This window comes from Myxine glutinosa, chromosome 2, assembly GCF_964187855.1.
Source record: "Myxine glutinosa chromosome 2, kmMyxGlut1.1, whole genome shotgun sequence".
NCBI lineage: Eukaryota > Metazoa > Chordata > Myxini > Myxiniformes > Myxinidae > Myxine > Myxine glutinosa.
Window position 1 is genome coordinate 205,546,527 of NC_136262.1, and position 11,837 is coordinate 205,558,363.

Sequence of the window (11,837 nt, forward strand, 5' to 3'; positions counted from 1 at the left end):
TTTTATTTGGTTAGTGAGCAGCACATCATGATTTGAACACAGGCCTTGTACATATTCCATTACTTCCTCCTTTATCTCCCTCTTAGTTTCTGTCCGTCCCTTCTTAATTTCACTCACCTCTTCTTCCACTTCCTCTAATTTTTGCTGCACCTCTTTTATTTCCCGGTGCGTCTCCTCAAGTTCGTCCTCTAAGGCTACCGTGACCGTTTCTATGTGCGTCCTTACCAGCCGGTCGTTCGTCTCCATTACTTCTGTCACCTCCTCCAACTTCTTCGTCAACTCCTCATGTACCATCTGACATTGCCTCTGTGTCGCTATTAAGTCATTTTTAATTTCTTTTTGTGTCGCCTTTAACCCTCCTAGTACCGCAGTGTTCTTTTGAACCTGCTCCACTAGTTCTTTTTGTCCCTCCGTCAGCTGTTCCACTCCCTTCGTCAGACCCTCTATTCCCCCCTGTAACCTAGCCGTATTATTCCTCACCTCTTTCTCCATACGCTTCTCACCTCGCTTTACCTCCTCGCGTAGCCCCGAAACCTCCTCACTTACACCTCGTCGTATCCCCTCTTTCATCTCCTCCATCTATTTTGTAGATGCCACCCTCATCTGTCCCAATTCATCCCTCTAAGCATCCAGTTTACTTTCTAACCCGATTTGCACCTCCTCTATCTGGTTCCCCATTCGTTTGATTTCCCTGGTAGATTGTTCCCCTATTTCCCGCAATTTGTCCTCCATCCTATTTTCTAACCCCATTAACCCATTTTTCACCTCTTTTATCCCGTTGTCTAACCCCTCAAAATTATTGTCTAACTTCCCAAATTTCTTGTCTAACCCCTGTTACATATTTATGTGAATGTATGTGAATTACCATTCAGGTCTTTGCTTATCAATGTGTAGTAGATTAAGGGTTGTTGTGGTTGGAGGGTCAGGAGCCCTTCTGAAAAAGAGACCGGAAACGGAAGAGGAAAAGACACGAGGAAGAAAAGCGACGAGGATTCTTCTTCCTCGCCCCGCTCCGCCGAAAGGTGGGATCGACCTTGCGCCGCGTGGAAAAGCGGCGTTCCGAAGCCCGTCTGGCGAGAGGAGTTACCGGGACGTGTACCTACCCGGTGGAGACGTCAAGTTGACGTGGGGCCGTGCACCGACCCCGCGTCTGGCACCGTTCGCGGCACCGTCTAAAAAGACGCGTACGGGTCGCACGTTGGGGCCTAACCCGCGTTGCAAGCGGCGTGGGGCTTTTGCTTGCTTTACCGTACCCGCTTCGCGTGGCCACGAGGGGCTGCAGCCGTGGTGCCTGGTACGATACCTGCCCGGTGGAAACACGTCCACCCGGGGTTCGTTCAACCGCCCGAGTGCGGCGACGCCAACCATCATCTTGGTCAGGAGGGGCCCAGAGACATTGTGAGGGGCAGAGACCAAAAGGGGGTCGTGAGTACAAAAGGGGACACACATATATAAGATGGCCATCTTAAACCTCTAGGGGATTGATTGATTGTTGAGTGTGAATTGTGGATGGTGGATTGCTCGGGGAATATACCCTTGATTGTATCATTGAAATTGTTTGGTATCATTACCCTTGAAATATATCATTGAACATCAGTTTTCTCTTGGGTGGAATTCATAGGGATTGTGTTGCGAAAGCGCATATATACTACTACTTTCTGGCGAAGTTCCTCTCACGGTCCGGGGGTCACCGAGACCAGGTAGTCACCGAGGGGACCACGTAACAGAATTGGGGGCTCGTCCGGGATCTAAAATTGTATAAAATAATAAAATAATATTTTTATTAATTAAAATTTATTAATTAAGTATTAATTGGAAAGTTTTTGGGGAAATTGGGGTAAAGTCTTGGGTGAAGGTTAACAGGTGTTAACGATAGTCACCATGGCATTTGTGGCACAGAACTTTGCGGTAACACCGAGTGAGGCACAGTTCCGAGCGTTACTAAAGTCGGACCTCTTGAAATTGGCCAAACATTTTAACTTGGAGGTCCGAACTAATTTGAGGAAGGCAGAGTTGCAGGCCACGGTGATACAATCTATGGTGGGATTAGGAACATGGGACGAGTTAGCCTGGGAGTGGCTACCCGAAGAACCAGAAGACGTTGAGCTCCGGAAACTGGAGTTGCAATTACGGAGCCAGGAACGGATCAAAGAAGAAGAAAGGAAAGCAGAAAAGGAAAGAGCAGAAGAAGAAAGGAAAGCAGAAAAGGAAAGAGCAGAAGAAGAAAGGAAAGCAGAAAAGGAAAGAGCAGAAGAAGAAAGGAAAGCAGAAAAGGAAAGAGCAGAAGAAGAAAGGAAAGCAGAAAAGGAAAGAGCAGAAGAAGAAAGGAAAGCAGAAAAGGAAAGATCAGAAGAGGAAAGGAAAGCAGAAGAGAGGAGAGAAGAGAAACAAGCAGAGGAAAGGAGAGTGGAACGAGAACTCCAGGAAAGGTTAAAAGAAGAAGAAAGGAAAGCAGAAGAGAGGAGAGAAGAGAAACAAGCAGAGGAGAGGAGAGCTGCAAGGGAACTCGAAGCAGAGGAGAGAAAAGCAGAAAGGGAATTAAAGGAACGTGACATGGAGCTTCGGCAGGAAATTAAATTCAAGGAGCTGGAGTTAATGAGAGAACGGGGAGAGGCACCACCCTTGCTGACGGGGTCGACACCTAACCAGAAAACCTGGGATGTGGGCAGACATGTGAGGCTGGTTCCACCGTTCAGTGAAAAGGAAGTCGCGAAATTTTTTCGACACTTTGAGAAAGTGGCTCGACAATTAAACTGGCCGGAGGAGGCCTGGACCATACTCGTGCAAAGTGTGCTGGTGGGAAAAGCTCAAGAGATTTATTCGGCGCTACCAATGGACCAATGTGCAGATTATGAGGTACTGAAGAAGCACATCCTCAAAGCCTATGAGTTGGTTCCGGAAGCTTACAGGCAAAAATTCAGGAATGCCAGGAAGAGGGAGAGTGAGACCCATGTGGAATTTGCCAGAGTGAAAGAAAACATGTTTGATCGGTGGTGTGAGTCAAAAGGAGTCGGGAAAGACTTCGAAACATTGCGTGACTTGATCCTGGTGGAGGAATTTCAGCAGTGTGTCCACGAGGACATCAAAGTGTACCTGCAGGAAAAGAAAGTACCAAAGTTGTGGGACGCAGCCACCATGGCAGATGATTATGCCTTAACCCACCGAATAGGGGTCCACGAACCTAACTCCTCGCCTAGATCTCCGCAGGGGAGGTGGGGAACAGCAGGTGCGGAGAACGACCATACATGGCGGCGGCCTCGAGAGGATTATGGGGACAACGCGGATACCCCACCTGTTCGAAATCAGAGGGATGCGGGCCCAAGACAAACTTATAGTTCGGGAGGCCCGAGGCAGACCACGAGTTTTTCCTCTGGGCCTACTTGCGCTTTTTGCAAGAAACCTGGACACTTGATGTCCAGTTGTTACCGCATGAAAAGGGAAGACCCAGAGCGGAGTCCGACTATTACGACTCCAAATGCAATGGCCATTGTGAGAAATCGCCATCAAAAGGGTTACCAACCATTTATTTCAGAGGGGTTTGTGTCACGGGATGGAGCCTCGACTAACCGGAGACCGGTTAGGATATTGAGGGACACAGGAGCACATCAATCTTTAATGCTTGAAGGCATTTTGCCATGGTCCGAGGAGACGGCAACGGGGGATAGTGTTCGTTTACAGGGGATCGGGGGCGGTGTTAGTGCTCCACTTCATGTCATCCATTTGGAGTCCGATTTGGTGTCAGGTCCGGTCACCGTCGGTTTACAAGCCACGCTTCCTGTAGAGGGTGTATCTGTGGTTATCGGGAATGATTTGGCCGGGGGTCAAGTTTATGGTAACCTGAGGGTTGGTAAAGAGCCCAGCAGGGAAAATAACACCACACCAGCTCGGGATGGCGACAAAAGTGCCAAGTTATTTGTAGGGGGACTGAACTTCAAAACAGAGGAAGAAGTTCTGACCTCTGTCTTCAACAGATATGGGCCGCTGGTGGAAGTGCGGTTGGTAAGAGACAGGGAAACGCAACAGTCAAGAGGGTTCGGCTTTGTCACGTTTGCCAGCACAAAAGACGCCAGAGAGGCAGAGAAGAATTGGAATGGCAAGGATTTGGAGGGTCGGACCATAACAGTAGGGAAGGCATTTCGTAGGCGTCGAGAGGTCTACAGGAGAGGACAACTGGGCGGTAGTTTTGGTGGTGGCCGCAATCAATATTATTATGGAGGCTCCCTGAGTTACGGCAGCTCCCGAAGGAAGGATTGTCAAAGTAGTGGCCGAGAAGGAGACCGCTATTCATGGGACTACAGGGACAAGTGGTCCCACCATAATTATTAGGGAAGTTCTGAGAAGTTGAAGCACTGAATGCGGCGGAGCCGCCGAGCCAAGATTCCTACACGGATTAACCGTGAACGCCGTTCCTAAAGGCGTCCATGTAGTGAACTTTCATGCACGGACTAACCGTGAACTCCACGTTCCTCAAGGCGCCCATGTAGAGAACTTTCCTGCACGGACTAACCGTGAACTCCACGTTCCTAAAGGCATCCATGTAGTGAATACTCGGCTTGGCCTCCCGGAAAAAGTGCTATCGAGTTGCTTAACTTTGGATCTTTGATCAACCCCTTAACCTTCATTCACAAGAAACTGACGGTCAAAGTCAGAGGGTCATTAGATGGAGTTTGGCTTGGCAGGAGTCCAACGGGAAATTGAACATGTAAAGGGCAGGGACAATGTCGTTGCTGGTGCTTAGTCCAGAGTGAGTAATCTGGGGGGGGGGGGTTGTGGTGAAATTTTGGTTGCTTTATTTTTAAGTGATAACTGTGCCCGGGGGGAACTGATAATGTGGGGGGGGTTGAGTTATCTGGTTTGTTTCTCCAAATTGGCCGGCAAAGAAAGTTTTCGCTGGGTTCAAACTTTCTTTCTTGAAGGGGGGAGTTGTTACATATTTATGTGAATGTATGTGAATTACCATTCAGGTCTTTGCTTATCAATGTGTAGTAGATTAAGGGTTGTTGTGGTTGGAGGGTCAGGAGCCCTTCTGAAAAAGAGACCGGAAACGGAAGAGGAAAAGACACGAGGAAGAAAAGCGACGAGGATTCTTCTTCCTCGCCCCGCTCCGACGAAAGGTGGGATCGACCTTGCGCCGCGTGGAAAAGCGGCGTTCCGAAGCCCGTCTGGCGAGAGAAGTTACCGGGACGTGTACCTACCCGGTGGAGACGTCAAGTTGACGTGGGGCCGTGCACCGACCCCGCGTCTGGCACCGTTCGCGGCACCGTCTAAAAAGACGCATACGGGTCGCACGTTGGGGCCTAACCCGCGTTGCAAGCGGCGTGGGGCTTTTGCTTGCTTTACCGTACCCGCTTCGCGTGGCCACGAGGGGCTGCAGCCGTGGTGCCTGGTACGATACCTGCCCGGTGGAAACACGTCCACCCGGGGTTCGTTCAACCGCCCGAGTGCGGCGACGCCGACCATCATCTTGGTCAGGAGGGGCCCAGAGACATTGTGAGGGGCAGAGACCAAAAGGGGGTCGTGAGTACAAAAGGGGACACACATATATAAGATGGCCATCTTAAACCTCTAGGGGATTGATTGATTGTTGAGTGTGAATTGTGGATGGTGGATTGCTCGGGGAATATACCCTTGATTGTATCATTGAAATTGTTTGGTATCATTACCCTTGAAATATATCATTGAACATCAGTTTTCTCTTGGGTGGAATTCATAGGGATTGTGTTGCGAAAGCGCATATATACTACTACTTTCTGGCGAAGTTCCTCTCACGGTCCGGGGGTCACCGAGACCAGGTAGTCACCGAGGGGACCACGTAACACCCCTCAAAATTATTGTCTAACTTCCCAAATTTCTTGTCTAACCCCTCACCGGTACCCCTCGCTTCGTCCCTCATTGCCCCCATTTGGCCCCCTATCCTGTTTTCCATCCCTTTGAAATTATCGTCTGTTTTTACCATAAAGGCCATCATCTGTTTCATAAACAGGTTTAAATCCATTGGCATCTCGGGTTCGGCTACCGCGACCATGGGCGTGGCTAAATTTGGTGCCGCAACAACCATGTGCGCGAGGACGCCATCTTGTGCGCCCGAAACCTCGTGCGCGAGAGCGCCATTTTGTGCGTCTGATACCCCCTCAACCACATCCTCCATATACATTTCCCCGAGGTCCTGGGTTACCCCTAACCCGTCTATCTCCTCCACCGACATCCGATCGCCTTGATTGTCCATGGCGCGATCTCAAAATTCGGGTTTTATAAAACAAAATTTCGGCAGCTCGTAATTTTGACCAAAAAATTTTTTTTCCCTACACGTTTTAAAAATTTGGTTCGGGCCTCGAATCCCACTCCTCGACACCAATTGTTACGGATCGCGGACAAGATGTTATATTGACCGAGCGGTGGTGTATTACCGCGACCTAACAGTTCCCCCGATTGGCCCGATTCCTCCAACGTTGACCAGATCGCACCACAGATATTCAATCGGGAAACCTCTAAAGCGACCGAAAGAGAAGGAAGAGAGAAGAAGACAGAGTACGGAGGAATAACAGGATTTATTATGTATTTTCACAAGCCAGAGCAACGAGGGCAATCGGTTATATTCAGCGAATGGAAGGAGCAGATACACAGTGAATCGTTAGCTTATACTATTCAATTTACTTAACCCCAGGACAACGATTAGGACAGACGACGTTCACACTTACACGGGGGAAATTGCAGGCAGGAATGGCGGAGGTGGGTTGCTGGAGAGGGAGGCAGGGTCAGGTCCCTGCAACCGGCAGGGCTGGAGGTAGCAGCTCCCAATTCTTCGCGTTTTTGGCGGGAAAACCCTCGGTCGCGTCGACGCTGCTGATGCTGTGGACGTCACGCGCTGGCTCGGTCACACCTGCTCCTCTCCTTCTGGTGGAGCCGTCTCCCTCCTCTCAGCGCATCTCTCCAAAGCTTGTTTCCTCTCCAAGTACCTCTCCTTTTTGGTTTGGAGCGTCTCTCATCTCAGAGCTCACAGCTCACAGCTCAGCTCACAGCTCATCTCTCATGTCATCTCTCATGTCATCTCTTGAAGCAGTCCCTTCCAGTCGCTTTTATTACTCGGGTAGGAATCAAGCCGCCGGCTGTGACGGCACGCCTACCGGGTCGCTCACCGCGGTCCTGGTTGGCTGTTAGGGCTGTCCGATTCCCCCTTTGATCATGACGACGTGCCACGCCTGTGAGTTGGCGGCTCCTACCCCCCTCTTCTCCGACATTAGCACATGGGCAATGGCGGCTTGCGAGATTGAACACCACTCGCACCGCTTTTGAAAGGAACTTTGGAGAGCGGAGATGATTGGGGAAATTGAAAGGGGCCTACGCTTATTTTGTTTGATACAATGCAGAGTCAATCTAGTGGGAAACACATATATAGCCTACATAGAATAAGGAAATAAACTATTTAAAAAGATATATCGTGGCCTGTGTGTAAGTTTCATGGAATTAACTAGGAGGACGGCTGCGACCATTATTTACATTACGAGGGTGTTACACACAACAAAACCATACTTTTCACATTCGTTACACTTTCTCCAAAATTCGGCGCTATCCGCTCAGAGCCTGGTGTTGGCTTAGCGGTAAGGGTGCCGGCTTGGGATCCTAGGATCCTGGGTTTGAATCCCGGTCGATCGCCGAATTAACGCCAGGGGGGTTGACTCAGCATGTCATCCTTCCGTGGTCGGCAAATTGAGTACCAGCTTGCTGGGATGAATGATCCCGGTGTGTACCCCGGTTTAGAATAGGTACACCGTATCCCTGCACATCATAAGAGGCGACCAAGGGTTGGCATCAGGAAGGGCATCCGGCCATAAAAACATTGCCTCAAAAAGGGAACCATGATTGTCATGGGGCCCGCAAGGCTAACCCCCGCTCTAGCGGGGAAAAATGGCCTCAAAACGATCATTCATTCATTTATATATATACTAGCTGAGGTACCCGGCTTCGCCCGGGTTGAATAAGAATAAGACAAATATATGATGAAAAGAACATGTATATTTTAGAGCAATATCACAGTACATTGCCAACATGACGTTTTGTCAATTTTCAATTTCTCAAAACCTCTTGGTATACATTTCTGGTTAACTTTGGGGTTTCCTGGGAAAGGGATTCCTGCGACAGAGTTGTTATCGCCGTGACAGATAAACCTGCGTGACAGGTTTTGCGGTTGATTCCGAAGAGAATCATTAGAGTGCCGTTACGTCTCGAGAACGGACCGGCCGTTGGCCGTTTTGTCTCGCGCCTGATTTCGCATCGCTCCAGGTTCTTCACCTCGCTTCAACCATTTTCACAACCATCCAGACGTTAATCTGGTGTGTGTGTGTAACGTGGATTTTGAGTGGGAATTTGCGGTTCGTCGATTGGGAGCCGTTGAACGTCCATACAGGTGTGATTTCCCAGCCGCCTCTTGAGGACACTTTTGCCTATCTTTGGCAGTGTGACTGTCAACTGAGCGGGATTCTGGTCTCGATACAACATCGTTCTGACGATCGCTTCAACATCACCCGTCCCACAATACCCGACCTGTCCCACAATACCCGACCTGTCCCACAGTGCCCGAGCCATCCCACGGTACCCGACCCGTCCCACAGTACCCGACCCGTCCCACAGTACCCGACCCGTCCCACAGTACCCGACCCGTCCCACAGTACCCGACCCGTCCCACAATACCCGACCCGTCCCACAATACCCGACCAGTCCCACAACACCCGACCCGTCCCACAACACCCGGCCAGTCCCACAACACCCGACCCGTCCCACAACACCCGACCCGTCCCACAACACCCGACCCGTCCCACAACACCCGACCCGTCCCACGTACCCGACCCGTCCCACAGTACCCGACCCGTCCCACAGTACCCGACCCGTCCCACAGTACCCGACCCGTCCCACAGTACCCGACCCGTCCCACAATACCCGACCCGTCCCACAATACCCGACCAGTCCCACAACACCCGACCCGTCCCACAACACCCGACCCGTCCCACAACACCCGATCCGTCCCACAACACCCGACCCGTCCCACAACACCCGACCCGTCCCACAACACCCGACCCGTCCCACAACACCCGACCTGTCCCACAGTACCCGACCCGTCCCACAGTACCCGACCCGTCCCACAATACCCGACCCGTCCCACAATACCCGACCCGTCCCACAATACCCGACCAGTCCCACAACACCCGACCCGTCCTACAACACCCGACCTGCCCCACAACACCCGACCAGTCCCACAACACCCGACCCGTCCCACAACACCCGACCCGTCCCACAACACCCGACCCGTCCCACAACACCCGACCCGTCCCACAACACCCGACCCGTCCCACAACACCCGACCCGTCCCACAACGATTGAAATGGCAGACTTTGCAGCACCGAGTCAGCTCTGACTGGAGCTAAAAAGCTTTGGACTCTCACAATCGGCAAAGCCAGAGGAGCCCAGGGCCTGGAAGCAGGATGAGGGGAGGTCGGAGGGTACGTTAGTCATTACCGTATCTGGGAGAGAAGGACTTGCATGGATATGGGTTTGGGAGATTGTGGCTTGGGTCAGATTCCCAGAAGGAATTCGTAGCAATGCCGTTAACCACGATGCCGTTAACCACGATGCCGTTAACCACGATGCCGTTAACCACGATGCCGTCCATGGGCATTTCCACTGTGAACACCAACGTGCATTTCCTGGGTTTCACCTGCGCTCCTGCAGCGCCGCACTCTTCCGCATTTGGGGAAGGTCGAGATTAAATCGACCGTCGTTGGTTAACCAAAAAAATATTTCCAACAGTTGAAATAATTATTGTTTCCAACAGTTGGAATTTAATGAAATTTGAATTCGAATAAAATCTCAACTAAAAAAAAAACCGTTTATTTGTTCTTGGCGCGAAAAAATGGCGTGCATTTTGTCATTATGTGCGACTTTACGTCACTCCTACGGACGTGAAAACATTTGTTTTCCTTAAAGATATATTGAAAATAAATAAAATAGTACATAAATTAACAATAAAAGAAGCCAAAAAACAATTTAAAATACAATAAAAAGCAAATTAAAAATATATAAATATGTACGTACAGTATACTGTACGTACGCGCAACCGCTGCTTCGCATTCACAACAGAGGCGACGTACAGTATTCCTTTACTCTGTCTGTGTTAGCCATGGGTCCGAAGAAGGATAATGCTAGTGTTTCCAAGCGTAATGTGGTTACGATGGACGATAAGGTAAATCTGATTAAAAGGTATGGAAAAGGTGGAAAAGTGTCGGTGATAGCGCATAGACCTCATCGCGAATCGGAACCGCAATGCATCATGGGATCGGAAAGGGGCAATAGCGCCGCCACAAACTACACCACGGAATTGAAGCTGGCGCGGTTTTTTAAACCATTGATATTAAAATAAAAAGTCGCCTATAACCACCGGGATTTTATGCTGATTCCGAATCTGTGTCTAAAACTTTCCTCCGATGTGTAGTTCTTGAGTTATAAGCGGACATCAAGACAGACAGACAGACACTCCTCCTTTATATATAGAGATATATATGTACATACACACATATATACGAGAACTTTTTCATTTTTTAAAGTGATTCTTCACCATTGAGAGTGATAGTGTTTCTGTGTATGTGTGTGTGTTTATGTGTGTGTTTTGAAATTATGTATATATATATATATATATATATATATATATATATATATATATATATATATATATATATATATATATTTATATATATATATATATATATATATATATTGTAACGAATTTGAGAAGTGTAACGAATTTGAGAAGTGTAACGAATTTGAGAAAGTGTAACGAATGTGCGAATTATGGTTTTGTTGTGTGTAACTGTCACCCTCCGTAATGTAAAGAAAGGTCGAAGCTCGTCCTCTTAGTTAATTCCATATACCTACACACAGGACACCATATATCCTTTTAAATAGTTAGTCCCTTATTCTCTGTAGGTTAAGGATGTGTTTCCCAATAGTTTGACTCTTCATTGCACCGAATTAAATAAGAGTAGGCCCCTCCGACGCCCCATGGCAGCTTCCAAGTGCCAGGTTTGCCAGGTTTGCTACAATTGACTCTTTAGGCACTTTGCTGCATTTTCATCTCCCGTCCACTTTGCTGCATTTGACTCCATTACGCACGAGGTAACGACGAAAAAGAAAGGCGGGTCTCCACCTCGTCATGGAGGGGAGGAGTAAGTCGGCCCCACTCATCCAACCCAGACCGAGGGGTTTGGCTTGAGAGGGCGGAGAGAGAACACTTAGGGGAGGTTCGCAAAGGTTGAAGGGCGGGGCCTATATAACCCGCAGCGCGACGCTCCCCACAGGAGATGAGCTTTTTGGGGAAGATTGAGGTCTGAAGAAGATGGAGAGAGAGGTGCGGCAGATGCGCGATCCAGCTAAAGCAGCCAAGAGAGAACGAGACGTGAGGGGGTGCTGATACTGAGCAATACGCCGAGACCCTCTAGGCCCTATTGCCGGCTGTGGAGACGCGGAGCTGCCAGCTGCTGTTCGCTTCGAGCATGGAACATGGACCTCGACGGTGTGGAATTGCCCGGACCTTCCTGCCCTGCCATCGGCTTGGACCTTCTCCTCCCTCCAGTGATTCCTGCCATCATTTCCCCCATGTAACTGTGCCCGTTTGTCCATCTTTCATGTTGTCTTGGGGTATTAATTAAGACTGCCATATATATAAGCTAATCATTGCCCTATGTCTCCTGCTCCTTCAATTGCCTTATAAATCATCTTTCTTTTCCTTTCTGCTTAGTGTGTATAAATAGTAATGAATCTTGTTATTCCCTACTTTGTCTTTACTTCTT